Source organism: Rhynchophorus ferrugineus, unplaced genomic scaffold (genome assembly GCF_030347505.1).
Source record: "Rhynchophorus ferrugineus isolate W39M unplaced genomic scaffold, kcgeb_rfMv2 rfM4, whole genome shotgun sequence".
NCBI classification, from domain to species: Eukaryota; Metazoa; Arthropoda; class Insecta; order Coleoptera; family Curculionidae; genus Rhynchophorus; species Rhynchophorus ferrugineus.
The window spans coordinates 29,681,289-29,699,573 of record NW_027472583.1 but is presented as its reverse complement, the minus strand read 5'-3'; the positions used below and the strand labels follow the sequence as shown (position 1 = coordinate 29,699,573).

Sequence of the window (18,285 nt, the reverse complement as noted above, 5' to 3'; positions counted from 1 at the left end):
GGTTTGATATTAACCTTAGTTTTTTCTGGCATTTTAGTAAAAATATTCTTTAACCAAATTTTTTTGCCAACAATTTATAAGATATCCAGTAAACTAATAGAGTTAAAACAAAAATGTACTATTGAAATAGAAGATTTACTAATCGTTTATTTTTAATTAATATTTTTAATAATATAATTTATTTAATAATCGTTTATTTTTACACCATCAACGTTGCCATCATAAATTGACAGGCGTAGATTTCACAACCAGGAAGATCACACAACAACTTTTCTTCATTAGTGGCACGCAAATTTTATTTGCCAACGCAGCAACACAAGAGACCAGAAAAATGTATTGATCAAAAAATATCAGACAAAAACATTGATATATTTTTTTACATATAGATATATCAATAAATCCATATTTTTCCGCTTCCCTAATCCAAAAAAAAGCGCTGAAAGGTGTTGTAAATGCGCCTTTATAGAAATTGAGATAGTCCTGAAGAGAAGATTTGACGAATTGATTTCCATCGAAAAGGACTCCAGATCCACGCCAACACGGAATCGTCCAGACTTATAGTTGATGTTAAGATGTTAGAGTTATATATAACTGGCCGATACTTCAGAGTCAAAGAAGAAGATTCCTATTCTAAGTGGAGGGAAATACAAGCAGGAGTACCACAGGGAAGTGTATTGGGACCAGTCCCTTATCTGCTGTACACTGGGGTCTTGTCTACATTTGCAGATACTACAATCCTAGCTATTGGAGATAACAATACTCAATCAAACAGCTATTGCTGAAATTCAATGCTCGCTCAAACCAAATCAGTGTATATTCTATTCACCTATAAAATAATCAAATACAAGACGGTATAAATAAATCAACAAGTATTCCCGTATGAAATTTAGCCAAATATCTTGGCATGACCCTTGATGATGATTAAATTCATATGGAAGCAATATGTTGAAAAAAAATGTGAAGAACTCAAGTTGAAGTACAAAAATCTACTGGTAATTGGTAGTATATAATAAGCTTTTACTTTACCAACAAGTCTTGAAAGCAGTGTGGACTTATGATGTTCAACTCTGGAGTGGTACCAGTCAAAGCAACAGAAATATTATACAAAGATTCTAAAACAAGATACTGAAAGGTATTGTGAATGCTCCAATGTAAATTCGTAATGCTAATTTTCATAAGGACCTGAAGGTAGAAACTGTCGATAACGTTATCAGAAACTATGCCCAAAGACATTAATAGAGACTACATCAGCAGATTATGCTGGAGTTCTCCAGCTCCTAGATAATGATGATAGTTTAGTCAGAATATTAAAGAGAATAAAACCATTTAAATAAAACTCAGTACATATTAAAAACAGTGACATAGATGTTAGACCCAAAGTGTCTCTAGTAGAATAAGTACTTTACAATTTTAAAACCATAGAAAATTAGGATAAAGAAAAATATAGCTATTAGTGTTATCAGCCTATTAGTGTTTAAGTAGCTTAGTAGTGTTAATTTACTAGATTGATCAAATGAAAGAATAATTTAAAAATATATTCATCTCATTTAAAAAAAAATGAATCACAGTGACACTTAAAATAAAGATGATACAAAACAATCAAAACATCGTTTATGAACGAAAATAGTTCCGCTATATTTTCTTGTCATCCATCATTGACAACTTAATATTCCACACGTACCCCGAGCATTATTAATAATATCAAATTTAATTTCGGTTTTATCTACAGCGCCAAATAACACACATCGACAATAAGATAATATATCGATTCGCGAGGACATGACGATGTACCGCATACCAATTCCAAAATCAACACGGCGACACCCACCCAGACCACCTGACTGACAATTACGGGAACTCAACAGCTTATATTCGGACTGGAATAAACAAAAGATAACAATTTCCGTTTTTCGTTGTATCGACTAATAATTAATTCTTCATAATTGAGAAATACTGTGTCATTTATTTTCATCAACATTTCTTCACGCACTGGATTTGCTTTGAAATTTAAATTTATGTTGTATCTGAAATAATAAACCTTCGGTATTCATATATGTTGATGGCTCTATTTATATGCTAGTATATACTTTTTTAACTACAATAAGTGCTCAAAGAATAATATAGTACAAATCCTACATAACAAGATGCCAAAATACAAGGTTGCAAAAGTATCAATGTAGGCAACTGTTAAACAACCCAACCTAACTATTAAACTCGATTATTTTGAAATTTCTCTACATAAAATAATTTCTGTCTAATTATTGTTATTTGAGCTTATATATTATCATTATTGAGTTATTCAGTGTTTATATATCATAACCATGGAATGCTCCAAAATGCATTTTCAACATTCATTACTTTTGTTTGAATGTTTTTTAAAAGGCTATATAGAACATTTCAGGATTGTGCGATGTTCAGCAATAACACAATAATATTAAATGGAAAATAAAGTGATTTGGGAAGCTAAACCAAGAGCACCAAATTGATCTACAGGCATTCAAAATCAAGTATCAGCGGTAGAAATTAATTCAGACAAGTATAAGATTATACTAGATGAAATTTACTGTCTACTGAAAACATAATAAAAATAACAAAACCCAACACTAACAATAAAACAAACCGAAAAAGATTTGCAGAAGAACTCAATAATCAAATTCAGCTGAATATACCACTCAAAACAAGCGAACAATTAAAATTAGACGAACAAAACTTCTAGGTATCCAGCAAGCTGCTTGAAATAATATACATGAAATTAAGAGGAAATCAGAAATCAATTATACAAAAAAACTTTAAAATGGTATGTACAAATATATAAGTTAAACAATGTAATACAACGATTGCAAAGGAGAATATTGAAAATCAAATTGAATCCATAAATAACTACCAGCGAAATCTAACACAAGACAAGGAAGCATATTATTCACTCTGGAAGGTAAGAATCAACAAAAAAAGGTCCCTAAAGTTACAAGAAATAACATCAATCCCAAGGATATAATTGGGCTATGACTTCATAAATGGACAAAAGCTGAAATCTACTATTATTACATAAAACATACATCTCCCGGATATTTGGAAAATGCCTGATGTTATTATGGTGCCGAAATCTAGAAAACTATCCACCAAGTAAAATGTTATCGGCTAATTTCACTGTTATCAGTAATATCCAAAGTATTTCAAAATCTGCTGTTAAAAAAAGGTTGAAACCAAGAATAGATAGAGAAAATTTAGTATCTGTACATCAGTTTGGTTTTATGCAGAAATATTCCACAATTAACCAGATACCAGACAGAAAATCGCAGACATTATCAAAACAGGTTGCGAAAGAGAAAAAAGTTTGTTCACCTATATTCTTGAACGTAGCGCAAGACTTCAACAGAAATGTTACCGAAGCAATACATAACTCTTAAACTCCTACATCACATCCAGAATGTTTAGAGTTAAACAAGAAACAGCTTGCTCAACAATGAAGGAAACAAAAGCTGGTGTACCGCAAGATGGTGTTTTGAATCCAGTTTTTAACCAACTCTGTATAAGTTATATTCCAAAAATAGAAAATATTACTATCCACTACATTTGCTGATGATACTGCGATACTTGCTATCAGAGACGATGGCGAAGAAGCAACCAGAAAACTACAACACACAAGCGACGACAGTAAATTTATGCATATTGAATTTACCTATAACCAAAATGTTCATATATCAATAAATATGAATATCTCCTCCAGTAACTACGCTAGGTACCCAGAAATCAGTCTTGATGTAGAATTTCGTTGGAAAGACCATATCAAAAAAAAAGAGAACTAGAATTAAAATATAAAAATGTATTAGTTATTTGGAAGCAAATCTAAATTATCCATACATAATAAATTGCTGTTGTAAAGCAAATATTAAAACCTATATGGACCTACGAAATTCAGTTGTGAGGAGGTTCTGCGAGAAGTAATATAAACATATATTATATTGTGGATGTGCTCAAATGCTATAAGAACAAATACTTACACTGAGACCTTTGGGTTCCAAATATCATAGAGGAAATTAAGCAAAAAGTAATAAGACATAAAAGAAACTCTACTCCTTTGTTAACACCGAAGTGCTACAGCTCTTGGATAACACTGCATTTAGACACAGGCTAAACAAAAGAGAACTAAACAGTGTGTTCTTGTGTATATGTGTGGTGCACTAAATGTTAACAACACTGAAAAGTGCTGCTAACTTTTATTTTATTTTATTAGAGACTAAATGAGTACCTGGTTTTAAGTCACCGTAGAGAAAAATTGTAAGTTAGCCGACCACGACTAGTATATATTAATAAATTAAAAACAAACTAAGTAGAGAAATGTCAAAACCATCGAATTTAGCTTTAGGTTAGGTTGTTTGAAATTTATTTGCGTTGGTACCTCACATTTTCACCAATAGATATCTCTGATTAATAAAACATGCAAATACTTAATAGTATTTTTTTCTCGTTTGATTAGTAAAATATACTCTATACTACCAATATACCAGGTATTATACGCAATACGGATCAGCAGCGAATAAATGTCCACCATCTCTCTGCCGAAAACAAAAAAAAAACAATGAAACGAATGGCGATCCTACTACAGATTTCACTTCTGCACCAGTTGCCGGCTAATCGGGTATAATCGGCAAAACTAACGGTCGTGCAGTTTGTCCGCAAGCGGTCTAGATATTGAGCAAAATCGGAAAATAAATCGTAACTCGTTAATAAGGCACTCAAGACACCGATACTATTATTTACTGGTCGGCCCGAGGTGGTTCACCTTGTGTTACAATTTTCTTCATCTGAAAAAATCCACCGCTACAAACTTAATACCTCGGATTATGGAATGACTATCGCTCGTGTCAAGCCACTGTGGACGACATGTAGAAAACGAGAAACACTATCGGTCAGTTACCAAACGCGTACAATTTTTTCCCTTCTGTCTTGCGTATACGTATTACATTTACGCAATTACGAAAATAATAGTAACGAAACTCGCGAAAAGATCCGGGATACATATAGTAAATAATAAATTTCATCAATATTATTACACATTAACATCGACCTGTTGTAAAGCGGAAGTTTGTCATACAATGAAGCTACAAAGAAACAGGTATCGTTAATTATGGAAGTGCTTCATAAATTATTTTCTAAAATTGAATACATTTTAGACATTTTTTTATTCAATGACTATTAAACTAACTATTCAATGATAAATAAGTTTATAGCAAAACAGAATGCACACTTTATCAAGTAATTTTAAAGGCCTGTACCAGTCATGCTGCATCGATCTGATAAAGTGATAATCAGAAAGCGATATAGGGCTTAGTAGGCTGGGTGCCACAGAACTACCCAATCGAACATCAATAGTGTTTGCTTCACAACTCTTGCAACGTGTGACCGAACAGTGTCAAAAGGATGATTTTGCATCACTATTGGTAACCTTTTTTGTAATAATTTGTTCAATTTATTCAATTGATTTCACTAGATATCCGCAGTAATAATTTCATGTGGTTTTAGCAATTCGTAATACACTACACCTTGATCCCATTATATGTCCAGCAGGACTTGATGGCTATGAATATTCTGCTTTGATGTCGATTTGGACTAACCCATTATTTTTTGCAATTGGGATTGTCATAGTAGACCCACTTTCAATCGCCAGTCAGAATAAGCAACAAAATGCCCTTTTTATCTGGCAAGCAATGAGCTGTAATGTTAAAACGATTCAAAACAGAATTTTCAATAAATTCAGTAAGAGTTGTCCCTCCTTCTTTTCCATTTCATGTGAACGTCTTTAAAGTATTTTAGTCTCCAGGCCGTTTTTTTATCCTTAAGCTAAATATCACCACTTTTAAATCGTTGGCACTAAAACGGACAATTGGGATATAACAGAGCACCATTACCATGAGTTTCTAAAAGTGAACAAATAATGAATGGATGTAGAAAATACGATTTTAAGCGTTCCCTGATTAGCGTTTATATACAATTAATACCCTAATAACTCTAAATGGAACAGTGTTATTTTATATAGAAACATTAGAATTTCAATAGTTGGGAGGGATAGATCGTTTAACAATTGTTTATATTAATATTTCGTATTTTACCAATAAATATCGTTCATCAAAATACCTCCAGGCACCTAAGTAATCAAACTTTTAATTACTCATGGAGTTATCTCGTAAACTATATATTAATGCGTCAAATAATATCTTCCTCGCTAATAGCCCGATCGTTTTCCTTCCAATTCATTTCCACCGCTCTCATCGCTAATTTTTCCAGAATAATAACATTTTTCAATAAATACCGCGCTGACGTAACGTGCTAAAATCCAAAAGACGGCGGTGATGTGCGGGGGAGTCAGAGGGGAGATCTCGTGACCAGTGGCGTGCGATTAGAGCCCTTCCGGCGAATTTATTTGTTTGTTCAGTGAAAAATAACGGACGGCGGCGACGATGCTATCGGGAAGCGGCCCGACGGATGCCGATCGACCGTTCTGGTTTTCGGGGAATGTCGGGGCCGCCCGTCGCCCAACACAACAACACACAAAGACGCGTTATTTTTAGTCGTTTCCGAGATATATTTCTTTAATTTTGAAATAGTACATCAATACTGCATACTTCGGTTTAATTTTGGCGTTCCGACGCCCGAGGGACGTCGTTTCCTAGTTCGTTCGCTCTCAGCGAGCGCAGAATAGCATTAGTACACGACGGTAGCCGAGCCGGTTTAATCTCGTTGTGATAAATGTCGACGTGGAATGAATTATCCATTTTTTATCCTTATATGCCATGTCGTCGAGTGGATGCCTCTTACTTGTTCTGTAAAATTTCTCATCAAATATAATGAAAGTAAAAGACATTAACATGAGGACACAAATGGTCTAGGGACTGAAAAGTGTTGCTTAATAGCGCGAAATATATCGTAATCATATCACTTAAGTGATATTCCCAATCCATCAAGCAGAATCAGCAAAATATATCGGCATCCATCTCGATGATAGGTTAAATGGAAACATCAGGTTAAACAAAAAGCAAAGCAGCTCAAATTCAAAATCAAAGAACTGTATTGATTAGTCGGAAGAGAGGACCAACTTGAATAAAAATGAAAGAAATTGGCTTATCAGTGAATTATAAAACCTGTTTCGGCTTATGGAATGCAAGTATGAGATGGCACTAAGACATCAACACTGCCAAAATAAAATTCTACGATTATTACTAATGCCGCAATGGATGCGTAACCAACGAAGAGCCACACGATGACCACGAAATCAAATGGCTTTATGAAGTAACAACAACATGAAAACAAAATAGATACTAAATAACGTGCAGGAAATCAGAAAATTGAAGCAAACCATACTACACGAACTTGTATAGTTGATAAAGGTTGCTCTTAATTTTAACTTAAGTAGTATAATTTAATTTTAATTTGGGAAACATGTACTTACGTATCTATCACGCACTTGTCTTGCTTTTGAATCGATGCAAGTTTGTAAATTAAGATTGTACTAAGCACATCGAATGTAAGATGTAATATTGAAAAAATGTGACCATCCTACTCTCAGTTTTTTCAATGACTCCGCAAGTTGATCCGTTTCGCAACTAAATGATTCTCAACGATTGATTCGACTGATTTGGCGTCGAAATACTAGGTTGATCTACTGGCAAAGCAATCGCTTTTTACATTTCATAGTTAGTTGTCATCAAAAACTCATTATTCTGAGATGCTATGACACTCGAATAAAATTTTAGTTCTGTGTTCTGAAGCTATGCGTTTTAAATATAATTTTAAACTGGAAAATCATATATAAATATTAACACTTAGTATATTTAATAGCATTACATCGCTTGAAAAGGATTATTATAACTTTTAATTATTATACCAATGTTAAATATGGGCTGTTAAGAGTTAAAAGAAATAGTTAAATCCATAACATGAATATATTTGTACGAATATTCAATAAATCTATTATTACTAATATAAGGGACTATTTTCACACTATTAAACTACCTCTCATTTATAAATTATCCGACAGTTATTAACTACCCAACAGAGGAGGTAAAATTATTATAAGAGAGTAATAGTATTTAACACTTAAAATGTTTGATAATAAATTATTCGTCTTCCCTGACTCTCTTAATGATCGATTAATAACACACACTCACAAATAACCATTCGAATAATGTTTAAAGCTTAAATATAATTTAATGTTTTCCTCTCAATATCCTTTTATGAAGCGCTTTCTTTCTGCTGTCCAATAATTTACATTACAGGTCCAGTTTATTTATATTTCAAAGTCTACTTTTTACCAACTAAAGGTTTATCTGAACTGGACCCCTCGCTTAATGTAAGCAAGCATCTCAAAATAAATTAAGTCTTACGCAGCCTGGTGATCTACTGGTATGTCTGGAATAGTTTTGTTTGTTGAATTTTATACTTTAGCTGACGCATAATTACAATTATGCAAAAATAATAAATATATATTTCCAACCACGCACCAGCAGGATTCGAACCCACGACACGATCGCATTAATAGAAAGACAACCTTGTCGCTTAAAATACTGCTAATATAAACATTTGGTTCGAACGAAGTCAGGGCATTGATACAAAATAGCGCTAAGAGTAACCGAATTGGCTGCATACGTACGTGTATTCGAGCTAAATGTATTATCATCAACCAACTTAATTTTATCATCAAAGAGATTCACATCAATGTTCAACTACTGGTACCGATTCGTCACCCAATACGTAACATCATATATATGTGAGAATTGAGGATGGTCACGTGGTAAAATGATAGAAACAAGCGGGATTATTTATGGTGTATTCGAGTGATTGATAATTTACAGTTGACGAGATAGCTACTCGAGGGAGCCCGAAGAAGAAGAGACCGTCGAATTTTTTTTTTGGGGGGGCGGCTGATTTTCCAACTAAAACGGTTTCCTTGCTGATGTTAACACAATTTATAAGAGAGGATTGCCCGTGAAGGCGTCTTCGGGATTATCTGATTGGGAACGCCTCCGACAGGGATCTGATGTGGGAATTGTTGGAGAGAGCTAAGGTTACATGGAATTTCTTGTATAAGGAGAAAAAGAACCGTCTTATTTCTGATGTGTCAGTTTCGCGATGAATTTGGGTATTTCTGACAAACCATGGCGCGTTCAGAGTTTGCCTGAGAAGTTTATTTTGCATTACCTGAAGCTTTTCCACTAGTTCCGGCCTGATAAACCGATACCAAGTGTTAGATCCATATAACATGACGAGTCTGATAAGCAGTAAAGCACAACTTTAATCATCGGAGACAATTTATTTTTTGACAATGAGAAAGTATGTTCAGACATCAAAAGAATTCTATAAATTACCATAGCGCAGCATCTTCACCCCTTCCCTTGTTATACCTAAAAAACACAGTATGATGAAATAGTTACAGCATTTGATACTGATGAAAGTCAAATGGAAACAAACAAAATTCAAGCCGTCATAAGCAATCACATCCAGTTAGTTGCTAAATGCTATTACTCTCTTATAAAATTAAATTAAATGACTATATGGATGACAAGAATAGTGAACCGACAAATAATTCTACATGACAAATCGATGGTCATGATAAGGTGAAACGAAGTAAAACTAAAATGAAAAACACATGTGAAGAATAATTGTTAAACACGAATTTTAAAAAATTGTTAGATATATAGACGTAGTTAACTTTTAGTTAACATGAACAATTTTCCCAAATTCCAAAAAAAAATTGGAAAACACATGGATACGCAGAACTTCAACATAAAATTGGAAATTAGCTAGAAAAGAATCATCATCACTCAAATAGTGGATTCAGAAGGATTTCCAATGTGATATTTGAACTATTTGAATTATTTATTATTGATTGGGAATCAATAAGTTTGGTTGTATGAAAATTGAATGAAAATAGACATATCCATCACAACTTGAAGATATCTAGGAATGAATCATAAAGTCAAATGTCAAAATACACTGTTCTGGAAGTCAAAAATCAATAACACTATACCATTTTACGTCCACATCACCGTGGCTTAACACCCATTTATTTATATGGCTGCACTAACATCGACAGACTTCGAAAATCGGCTTTCGAACTATTTTTACGCTACCCCAAAAATATTCAGACCGATACAAAAATAAAGCTAATGCAGAATTTGTGATTTCGGTTACCGACGTACACACTGTGCCATCTACAGGGTGTGACATAGCGACGAGGTCAACGTTTCTGTTGACGTTGGTCGTAAACTATGCAGCGGAACAGAGAGGAAAACAACATCCATGACGTGTCCGTGTTTTTTTTTTGAGTTATAGCCATCTAAACGACATGTTTATAAAATAGAGGGACTAACAGATAACAGGTTGGTGATAGGAGATTATATCTGATCGCTTAGCGTTGGATTTTCCGAAATTTTTCTCGTAATTTTTTTGTTGTTGCTGTTCCAAATTAATTTGGGTGATCCTTGAGTTATTACTAACTTGCCGTCATGAAATGTTACGTCTAAAGAATTTCATAGAAAGAAAGGTATTCATATTAGATGCTTGCATGTATTCTATATATATTTTCACTCTAAAAAGGCACTAGCTTTAATATATATTAGTTATATTTTTCCAACATTTTCTACAAAATTTCTCCACCATTGTGGCAACATGGCGAAACCTAGATTGAATGAATTGAAAGAACAATGTTGGTTTGGCAACGATCTAATCATCGAACATTTTTCGCACTTCGTCATCATTTGAAACCATGTGCTAACCAAGTCATCAGGTGCTGTACGCTGGGTACGATAGAACTTCCTATTCGAGCTGCAGCTGTGTATGCTTCATAACTCTTGCAACATGTAGCCAGGAATTATCGTGCACAGAATGATTTTGCTTCTGTTACTCCCTATTACGGGTCTTTTTTGCAATAATACGATATCCAATTTTTTTATTTGATAAAAAATAGCTATATTTTTCATTTATCTACTTTATTCGTCAATGAAAAATATTTTCCTATAGATGCATTATTCTCTGGAGAACAGCAATACTTTCTACTCAACAATTATTTATAAATTATATGTGTAAAGTAATCGCAAATAAGCGAGAACAATTCCGCTTTTTGGTTACTGCTAAGCTTTGCTCTGGATCAACTAATATCAATCACGCCTTGGACTTCTCATGTAGGAGCTTTTATCAAATTTTCCAAAAATATAGATATTTTTAAAGAAATTGTTGCGAAAACCAGAAAACTACGAAAAATTGGCAACAAAACAAAATGCCGGAAAAACAAAAATATCTCAAACAATATTGGCTGTTAAAAACATAAATAACTGTATGTGGCATCTGACAGATGACAGGGAAACAAACTATTCACTCTGAAAAATCACCAATATTGGAAATTGGCTATACAATAATCAACAAAAAGCTGAAGCAATCGCTGACCATTTAAAGCAAACATTGAACTAGACGGAATCCGATGAATATGAAAATTCGACGATTCATTTAGTTACGCCAAAGGAAGCAACCAACACTCATAGAAAGAACCGGGTTATGACTGAATAAATACAAATATATCTAGAAAGGCAATTTCTTGATTATTAACTACATATTAATAAAAACATATTAACTTGATTAATTTAACATGTCCCTAATGTTTGCAATATAACCGAAATGGTTATAATGTTAAAATCAGGAAAACCGCAAAATAAAATCTAAATCTACAGACAGATCTATTGAAAAGATTAAAACATACTATACGAAGGAAATATGAAGAAACCTGTCCATCAGTTTGATTTTATAAACAAATATTGAACAATTGACCAGGTGTATAGAATCACAGATGTCGTTGAAAAAGCATGCGAAGATAAAAAGTCTGTTTAGCTATATTTCCAGATGTAGTCCAAGCATACGATGAGGTTTGGCATGCGGAACTTATCCAAAAACTTACCAAAGAGCACACTAAACCTATAAACTATTATATCTCAGACAAAATATTTAGAGTCAAACAAAGGGAAGCCAATTACACAACAAGCTAAAGCAGCAAATGTATTAGGACCAATTCTTTACCTAATTTCACATGTGTAACAACATTTACGTTTCATATTTATTGCAAATGGAAAATGTCACCATGGCTACATTTCTGGACACAAACACAAAATGTTCAAATCATTTGGTCGTGTAATAGAAACTGAAAGTGTACTTAATACAAAAACAGCAGTGTTAATTAATACATAAAATTATTACTATAGAAACTCAGTCAAGGGCCCATGAGTATGAGCCCAATACATACCAAATTCTTAAGTAAAAACAAATTGTAGGTTGTCTAAAATATAACCAAAAAAAATAGTTAGTTAGTCTACAACGACTAGCAATAATGTATTAATAATAAAAAATAATAGTCAGTGGTTCGAAACCTCCTGTGGCATGGATGTGCTTTATGTTTGTGACTTACATTGTAAATGTCTTTATATGCAACAATGGAAAATCCGACAAGGAATAACTATCCCAGTTACGTCAATAATCAGGCCGGGTAAGACCGAACGTCTTCTGGGATAGTCTCTAAGTTGGTCGTCACTGACCAGTCGGTAGACTTGTAACTTAACAGTAGTCACAGTTGGTCTAATCTATATAAACCTTTGTTACTAAATTTAATTTTAAAAAATAACAATAAATATTACGGAGAAAACTATAAAATTACTATTTGTAAGCTAAATAAGCATGATTTTGCTAAACGTACAGATTTGCATCAATTTATTTTTAAACCATTATCAAGTTTTTTCTTTATTATGGAACAAAATGATTAGAGATAGTAACGCCGGCGTGTGTTTAAAAATAAAAATTCCTAGAAATTTCGGAAAACATATGCCGTATAAAGCAAATAGGAGGAATGTGGACAAGAAGGTCTGCTTCTTTCGGTCGATGGGTGGTTCGACACATCATTTTTAAACAGATGTGTGTGAAGAAGAACGGGAAAAAAATATATTACACCGTATGTTGTCAACTATCATTCACTTCCCTATCGTTCCGAGTATAGTATGCTAATATGAACAGACATAACAGAATAATATGCCTGTAAAATTAACAACGCATTACTACTAAATGTTCTAAACATAATTGCAAGTAAATTGAACACGCTGAAAGCATTTCCATATTAATGCTTATACCATTGACCCGTATGTTTAATATTACACGAGCCAGAATTAGTTGCGATATTAATAATCGCCATATAGGTTCAGATAAGGTCACGCGAAGAAAAAGCTAAGATGTAGGAAAAAACTAGACAGCCATGAAAAACAACCGCCATCCATCCATGGCCTACTGTGTTTATGTTTGTGTGTGTGTGTATTACACTTACGTCGTCGCGGTATGAAAATGGCAGAATATCGACGGCTTGTTACAATAATTATTTCAGCAATTGCGAGCGATTTGCTCGCGTTTCGGATCCGTCCACCAGCGGATAAACAGACGGGAACGGCTCCCTCTCCGATTTCTATAAGATATTAAGAGATATATTTAGATTCTTACTTTAAATATTTACGCGTTGTATGTATTTTCGTACCGTATTTCTGATTTTTTTGACTCTTGATCGTATGTAGCATGCCCGATTTGGAATAAGACCCGAACATCGGTCACTTCAATCAAAAATATTAAATATTATTAATTTAAATTATGGAGATTTTTATGACTATTACTTTTGTTGTTAGGTGCTTGAACCTAAACAGAGCATCTGCTGCATTCCTATATCTATAGGAATGGTCCCAAAACACTAGCCTGTGAAATTCTACGGTAGCAATTTGCTCATGTTACAGATTAATCCCAAATGCCATACCCAGTCAAAAGCTTGTGAGGCGTCCAGGTATTGTGACGTAGTATTTATTTTCTTCGAATGCCTTTACAACAGTCGCTGTTACTCTGTATTTGGTCGATTGGTGAATAGTGATTTCGAAATCCAAACTGGAAATATTAAAAATAAATGATATCAGTTTTGTAGACTTTTCTGTGAATTTTGTAAAGTTTCGTCCGTTATTAGGTCACATCTTTATTGGCCTAACTGGTCTCATTATTATTAATTCAACTTGTTTAATAGTGTGTATATATAATAAAAAGGAATCACCCAATAATTATTGCTGACATAGTGTCTAAAGACATTTTTAAATAAATGATCGGATAAAGTAGTAGTAGTAGACTTAAACCCATATAGATTCCTATTGGAACAACAGGAAATAACAAAAATTCTTCGTTCTATTTGTTTTAAGAGTATATGCACTTTTTCATTAGTTCCGTACTTACTAAAAAATCCGAGCTGATATTCTAGAATAATATTTATTCTATTATTCAGTTAAACCTCTTGAAGTGAAGTTTGTCGAAACCTTAGAAATGTTATAGGTAATCTATATAACCATAAGGTTAGGAAATCCTCTCCACCTCAAATCGTCATCAGCGGAGGTAATAATGGTTTAAGCTTGAGAATAATAATAATTCATTCGTATAATTGTATGAAAATTAAATGTTGCTAGTTTTATAGACTTTTCGGTGATTTTTGTAAAGTTTCATCGATTATTAGATCAAATCCGAAGGCTTTTATGAACTAATTCGTCTCATTATTATTATTAGTTTAACTTCCTTAATACATTCAATGTATAAAAATCTGACATTATCATCAAAGATTACTGAAAAATTACTAAAGACATCTTATTAAATAAACGATTGGATAACATGCAGACTTAGACCCAAACACCCTCCCATCGAAACAACAGGAAATAACAAAAATTCTTAATTCTATTTGTTTTAAGAGTATATGCACTTTTTCAATAGTTCCGTACTTACTAAGAAATCCGAGCTGATATTCTAGAATAATATTTATTCTATTATTCAGTTAAACCTCTTGAAGTGAAGTTTCTCGAAACGTTAGAAATGTTATAGGTAATCTATATACCCATAAGGTTAGGAAATCCTCACCATCTCAAATCGTCATCAGCGGAGGTAATAATGGTTTAAGTTTGAGAATCATAATAATTCATTCGTATTATTGTATGAAAATTGAATGATGCTAGTTTTATAGACTATTCGGTAATTTTTGTAAAATTTCATCGATTATTAGATCAAATCCGAAGGCTTTTATGAACTAATTCGTCTCATTATTATTATTAGTTTAACTTCCTTAACACATCCAGTGTATAAAAATCTGACATCATCATCAAAGATTACTGAAAAATGACTAAAGACATCTTATTAAATAAACGATTGGATAAAATGCAGACTTAGACCCAAACACCCTCCCATCGGAACAACAGGAAATAACAAAAATCCTTCGTTCTATTTGTTTTAAGAGTATATGCACTTTTTCATTAGTTCCGTACTTACTAAGAAATCCGAGCTGATATTCTAGAATAATATTTATTCTATTATTGAGTTAAACCTCTTGATGTGAAGAGTCTCGAAACCTTAGAAATGTTATAGGTAATCTATATAACCATAAGGTTAGGAAATCCTCACCATCTCAGGTCGTCATCAGCGGAGGTAATAATGGTTTAAGCTTGAAAATTATAATAATTCATTGGTATTATTGTATGAAAATTAAATGATGCTAGTTTTATAGACTTTTCGGTGATTTTTGTAAAGTTTCATCGATTATTAGATCAAATCCGAAGGCTTTTATGAACTAATTGGTCTCATTATTATTATTAGTTTAACTTCCTTAATACATCCAATGTATAAAAATCTGACATCAACATCAAAGATTACTGAAAAATGACTAAAGACATCTTATTAAATAAACGATTGGATAAAATGCAGACTTAGACCCAAACACCCTCCCATCGGAACAACAGGAAATAACAAAAATCCTTCGTTCTCATCCTCGGACTGTGTGCGCGCAATTGTTAACAAGGGCGGCGGACCTCGTGCCGGTCATGTCCCTCCGTGTTTCGGGCGTTTATCGTTCGAACAACACCGGTTATAAAACAGCTAAAATTTTATACCCACTAAAGTTCGAAATCGGCACAAAGGACCCGGGCACAAAGAATGGGCCCCCGAATGACAGAGGGTCGAAAATATTTATGAAATTTCTCGTCAACTGTACAGGCCGCTCTCGCTGCCGTTGCTGCCACCGCCGCCGCCTCACCCCTGTACCTCTACCGTCCGCGCCGACCGAATGGATTGGTAAGCGTTCCCTGTACACATTGTCCCTTTTGTCCTTCGAACTATAATATTATCGTTACGATAACAGTTGAATATCGCTTATATATTTTTTTATTTCTGGTCGGATATGTCAATTTTATTATATCGACACTTGATGTGTCGAATATCAACCACAAAAATAAATAATAAAGTGAATATTATTACTAATTTCGGGTTAGAACTGTCTATCATTTATCTTTAAGATCTGTGATTAAGTAAAAAAAGTACCTTATTCTTTATGATAGCTTGACATGATTAAAATATATAAAAATATTAATATGTATTAGACATATACATTAGTTCAAATAATGTTTTCTTTAATTGAAGCTTTATTTTGAAAAATCGGTACAATGTATTTTTTTTAAAGCATTGTCCATCGATAGCAACTACTTTTTCTCATTTTCCATACTATGTTATTTACAGCTTCCCTCTCGAAAGAACGATATATCTTTCAAGGCATCAAAAGCATGTATATGATATTATGTACCTGTTTGTATTCTAGTAATTTTTCACTTACAATTATACATTTTGTTGAAAAAAAGTAGTACTATATATATTAATCAAAATATTTTGCAAAATTTTCTTTTTCATTTCAACTTTTTCTCTATGACCCGTATGTTTAATATTACACGAGCCAGAATTAGTTGCAATATTAATAATAGCCATATAGGTTCAGATAAGGTCACGCGAAGAAAAAGCTAAGATGTAGGAAAAAACTAGACAGCCATGAAAAACAACTGCCATCCATCCATGGCCTACTGTATTTATGTGTATGTTCCAAAATTTTCTTTTTCACTTGCTTTCTTTTTCATTTCAACTTTTTCTCATCTTTCTGAGAACATAACCTATTTTCGCACTTTGTCAACATTTGGAAATTGTTTGCCAGCTAAGCTATGCTGCATCGATCTATAGAAGTTGTAGTCAAAAAGCGCTATGTTTAGTTATTAGGCTAAATTTCCCATTTGGCGTGTATAATCATTCACAACTCTTGCAACACGCCGCCGAGCATTATCGTGCAAGAGTTGACTCTGTTATTTGTTATTGGTGATCGTCTTTGTTATAAAGCATCGTTGAATTCGTTCAAATGATATCGGTAGACATCTACAGTAATACTTAGTTTACTCAGTTCTCAATTTCATGCAGCTTTAACAGCTCGTAATATACTAAACTTTGCTGGTCCCATAGCAAGACTTTATTCACTAATTCACTTTTCATCGCCAGTCATAATAGACCACAACAAATTTTCTTTTTTGCTTGGCAAGCAATGAAACTGCAATATCTCTAGTAATGCATTGATCCATCTTTTTGGGCTTCCAGGCACTTTGGCCCTCTGATATGAATCTCTTTTAAAACATCGAATCCAAAACAGGTAATTGGGATCTGACGAAGCAGCATCACCACAAGTTTTGGACAGCATCACCACAATTCTAAAACTAATTTTAAGTATTGCATGATTAGCATTTTTATTTATTGAATAATTAATAACACTAAATGGAAAACTGTAAGTGTAGTGTAGTGTAAAATGTAGTGGTATATCTAAACCATCGAATAAGCAGTTAGGTTAAGTTGTTTATATTAATACTTCATATTTTCACCAATAAATAACACTGACCCAAATATTCAATACAAACTACAGTCGGCCTGCCAAAAATTGTAAATTGTTAAACATCAGTGCAATAAGAATAATTTATTATAACAAAGTTAATCATTGTACTGGATTTTTTATTTTTTTAAAAAATTGAAAATAAGAAATTAGATATTAATGAACATATTACTAAACCATTTGTTTCAGTCCATGCGAAATGTCCTTAATGAATTAGAATTGATGTCATTCTTTCTATCGGCGAAATATACCCAATAAATCCAGAGAAACTCTCGTAAATTGGAAAACAAAAAGAATTGGATAAAAATAGAGAGCACAAAAAAAACAATAACGATATGACCAGCCCCACCCTTATTAACCAAATTAACCCCTATGTCTGGCAATTAAGTGTCTCTACCGCGACCATAATCAGTCGGAATCGATATATGACCGAGCCGGTACTTTCAATTTTCTTCTCGCAAACAAATTCGGATCAATTCATTATTTAACTTTCGAGCCTATTAAAT

At 33.1% G+C, this 18,285-nt stretch overlaps 1 long non-coding RNA gene across 1 annotated transcript in view; it reads right to left on the bottom strand.

Annotated features, from left to right (window-relative positions):
- The window catches only part of LOC143196339 (uncharacterized), a 150,236-nt gene extending 134,326 nt beyond the window's left edge, over positions 1-15,910 (bottom strand). The window contains exons 1-2 of the long non-coding RNA XR_013005732.1: positions 15,897-15,910; positions 13,826-13,886 (exon numbers count right to left, since the gene is read on the bottom strand). This is a non-coding gene — a long non-coding RNA (uncharacterized LOC143196339). The remainder of the gene's footprint in view (positions 1-13,825; positions 13,887-15,896) is intronic.
- Between the last annotated feature and the right edge of the window lie 2,375 nt (positions 15,911-18,285).